Source organism: Oncorhynchus kisutch, linkage group LG3, assembly GCF_002021735.2.
Source record: "Oncorhynchus kisutch isolate 150728-3 linkage group LG3, Okis_V2, whole genome shotgun sequence".
NCBI classification, from domain to species: Eukaryota; Metazoa; Chordata; class Actinopteri; order Salmoniformes; family Salmonidae; genus Oncorhynchus; species Oncorhynchus kisutch.
In genome coordinates, this window is record NC_034176.2 from 27721689 (window position 1) to 27725998 (window position 4310).

Sequence of the window (4310 nt, forward strand, 5' to 3'; positions counted from 1 at the left end):
AGTGAAGGGAAAACAGCCAACAAGTGCTCAGCATATGTGGGAAATCCCTGTTGGAAAAGCATTCCTCATGAAACTGGTTGAGAGAATGCCAAAAGTGTGCAAAGTTGTCACCAAAGCAAAGGGTGGCTACTTTGAAGAATCTCAAATATAAAATATATTTTGATTTATTTAACACTTTTTTTGGTTACTACACGATTCCATACTACATGATTCCATTCCATTATTTCATAGTGTTGATGTTTTCACTATTATTCTACAATGTAGAAAATAGTAGAAATAAAGAAAAACCCTTGAATGAGTAGGTGTGTCCAAACTTTTGACTTGTACTATACATGAAAGAAGTAAAACTGATCTGTGGGAAAAGATACTTTTGAATGAACAGGCTTCACACTGCAAGTTTTCCACTCACCCGAGTCTCCAAGGATTATCACCTTAAGTAGCATCTTCCAAGACGCTATGTGTTGATGAGAGAATAAGTCTATGCAGGATGCTTGGATGTGTGACAGGCTTTGACCTCTCTCTCTCTCTCTCTCTCTCGCTCTCTTTCTCCCCCCCCCACACACACACATCTTACATTGTCCGTTATCCTGTGAGCATGTATTGTTGTGGTGTATGACTGTTTGTTGGTGGGAAAAGGGGATACCAAGTCACCCATGGAAATACATTACCCGTAGGAAAACATTGTCTAAATACCCTAGTTAGAACTGGGCGAACCACCCACTATTTTATTGGTTAGTTAGCTAGCTGTGCTTGAAGCAAGTAAGACTAGCTTAGGGTTTTTGAATATTTATTATTTCTTTCCTTGGGTCCAGCTCAGCCTGTTTTCCCCACCCCATTACCATGTGTTTAAAATAAACCCAAAGTGTTTGACGGTAGGTTTAAGTTGTCTGTGGATTTCTTTTAGTTCTCACTGTTCCTTTTCACTGTTATGATTTGCATGAGATATGTTATGGGTCTCGTTTCCATCCCCCCTAGACTGCTGGGCAAAGGGGGTTCGTAACGCATAACGTTAACCGACACAGAAACTGTTGTTCTCTCAAATAATTATTTGTCATTAACTAGCTAACTACTTTGATTAGAAATTGGTAGATTAGGATTGTCTGTCTATACACAATCCTCTGCTGTTTTTTTTTTTAATCAACAGGGCCCTGTTTCAGGAAGCGGGTTAGTGAAAACTGAGTTAGTTGACTCAGAGTTGAAGGAAACTGGGTTTTTGGTTTCACAAAGCCAGTTCAGCTTAACTCTGAGTCAGTTACTATGGCAACATACTCAGTGAAGCTAACCTGCTCGCTGGCAGGTTTTCAAATAACCTTGAGTTTCTCCTCTTTAGCTGAAGCCTTTCCTTTTCTTGAAGAGCCAGTTGATATTGAAGCACAAATACTCCACAGAAATCTCTGTTGGGAGAGGGTGATAAGACCCTGCTTTGATGTTTTATCATTCCCTGATGATTCTGTTTGAGTGTTTCCGTTTTTCTGCACAATCGATCATTCATCTGAGCAATATTCTCAGCCCTCATATCGTTCATATGACGCATTGTGGACATGGTCTCAGTTCGGAACAAATTATGTGTTGCACTTCGTTTTTTTGCCAACAGGAGTTTTCTATATATCATCGGTCTGTCGGGCTGTCAGAAATGTGACTTATCCACTGAAACATTTACTGTACACTTTTGTGGTGTTCCCCAGTCACAGACCAACAAGACTCATCAAATAATTCCACAGAATTGCAGGTATCAGTCTAAGCAATAATTGATATTAGTATGAAGCTTTGAGACTTGAAGCACAAGTTAATTTGATATATTTTAGGGTTTCCAGGTGTGATTGGCTGCATAGATTGCACTCATATTCCTATCAGTAAATGAAGGAGATTGTCAATAGGAAGTCTTTCCACAGTATTAATGTGCAGGTAGACCTAAATAGTAGTCTTTAGCATTCCAAGTGAAAGATATTTCACAATACAGCTAATTACTGTTTTGCACTGTGAAGATCATATGTGATGCAGCCCACATCATCAGCAACGTGGAAGCTACTGTAAGTGGCCCAGGTCTGTGCATGACTCGCACATTTTTCATGAGTGTACACTGAGCGCTAAATTTGCCTGTGGTGAGTTTATATATATCCTATTATAATCAATATTTTGTTTCCGTCTATTGCAACTGAAAATGTTAACTGTGTAATCAAATGATCATGTATATAGACTTTTCTATTGTGTTATTGACTGTACGTTTGTTTATTCCATGTGTAACTCTGTGTTTGTATCACACTGCTTTGCTTTATCTTGGCCAGGTCATAGTTGTAAATGATAACTTGTTCTTAACTGGCCTACCTGGTTAAATAAAGGTAGAATAAAAAATAATAGGAGAGTTCAATGGTTACCTGCTCGGTGACAGAGGGTACCCCTGGCAGCCCTAATTGCTGACCCCTTATCCTGATCCCGACCCGCAGAAACATAACTTGGCTCACTGCAGGACACAAACCAGGGTAGAGATGACCATTAGGATGCTCAAGGCCCGGTTCCAGTGTCTTCGTAGGCTCAGGGTCACCCCAGAAAGGGCATGTGACATTATTGTGGCATGTGTGATTCTCCACAACATTGCCACAATTAGAGGAGAACAATGTCCTACTCAAGCAGTGAACGATCCTGATAACAATCCTGACCACACACTGACACACGAGATGGAAGAGCAGTCAGAGACAATATGCTACCATCATTTCTGATTCACCCATCACCTCCCCCATGTCAAATAGACACAATATGCCTTTTTATGAAGTCTTTATTTCCTGCAAGTATAAATTACATTGAATTTCACAGTGCAAGTTCAACTTAGTTTCATTGTAATTTATGGGCTAATGCTGTAAGTTGTGCTTTGGAGGTGGATGGACCCTCTTCATTGTAATTTCCAGCATTGCTCTGTTAGAGAAAAATGTGCACATTTTATTATGGCACAACACTATCAACTGTTAGATGTTATTTTTAAGGTGTTAATCTCAATAGGCCTCTCTACCCTCTCTGTGGCAGCTGACAAGGCATCTTCATCATCCTCCTGTAATGAAAATGAACAATTTTGGTGTTCTACTCTAACCCATGATGAAAAATGAGTACTAAGAGTACTTACAACTGCATGGAAGTCCTATGGCAGAAGGCGCCACCAGACAGATTACACCATCAGTAACTGGTAGAAGATGAAGATTAGACAGTTCAATTATAACTTATTGTACTCAGAAAAGTGTCCCACATGTTTTTACAACAGTGTGCAGGCCATGTCACAATTTTTCAAATATATAACTGAGTCACCTTAAAATAGATTGATGTCTGAAGGACAACTAAGGATCTGAAAAAGTAACAGTCAACTACAAAGAATTGTACCGCTACAAGAAAATCAGTGTGCCAAGTTGTGTCTAAGATCACTGAGTTGTTTCAGATGAGCTTCCTCCAGAGATGCCTTCAGCAATAGGTCACCCACTATTTTGACTGAGGGCCATCTCTTCAGCCTCTGAGTTGTTTTTTGACCCTCAGACTTGTTCTATTGGCTATAATGGAGGTCAAATTTGAACATGTCCAATAAGCACAAATTTGGAGATTTGTATGTACAAAGGCATTTAGGTGTTACTTTCAAATAGACAATATTAAATACGGGTAGTGTTGGGATGGCTGTAAGTGAAATTTTCTAAGAAAAAAAGTTTACTTAAACTACTTAAATATATCACATGTTGAACATAGCCACTGAATGCTGTTTAATTAGGTAGGGTAGGCTAAACATCACAATTGCTTGTAATAAAATTATGCCTTACCTTTTTGAAGTATATTTTCATATTTCATTCTTCAGTTGCTGCCAAGTACATTTTGTGCCTGTTGGGTTGCTGCACATTATACATCTGCACATTATATAAAATATTGAATAAGTGGAACACTCAAGATGAAATGACCAACCATGTTGTTCCACCTCCCACATATGGAATGACATCATCTGGTTTAAACGTCTCTAGAGACTATATCTCTCTCTTCATTACTCAATGCCTAGGTTTACCTCCAATGTACTCTCTTCTTACCATACCTTTGTCTGTACATTATGCCTTGAATCTATGCTATTGTGCCCAGAAAACTGCTCCCTTTTCTCTGTTCCGAACGTGCTAGACGGCCAGTTCTTATAGCCTTTAGCCGTACCTTTATCCTACTTCTCCTCTGGTGATGTAGAGGTTAATCCAGGACCTGCAGTGCCTAGCTCTAATCCTACTCCCCAGGTGCTCTCATTTGTTGACTTCTGTAACCGTAAAAGCCTTGGTTTCATGCATGTTAACATTAGAAGCCTA

At 39.4% G+C, this 4310-nt stretch overlaps 1 long non-coding RNA gene across 1 annotated transcript; it reads right to left on the bottom strand.

Annotated features, from left to right (window-relative positions):
- Positions 1 to 2675: 2675 nt before the first annotated feature.
- Positions 2676 to 3894, bottom strand: LOC109872003 (uncharacterized). The gene is made up of 4 exons (XR_002252388.2): positions 3792 to 3894; positions 3116 to 3172; positions 3005 to 3043; positions 2676 to 2910 (listed from the first exon to the last, which is right to left on the bottom strand). It is a non-coding gene; the product is annotated as an uncharacterized LOC109872003 (long non-coding RNA).
- Between the last annotated feature and the right edge of the window lie 416 nt (positions 3895 to 4310).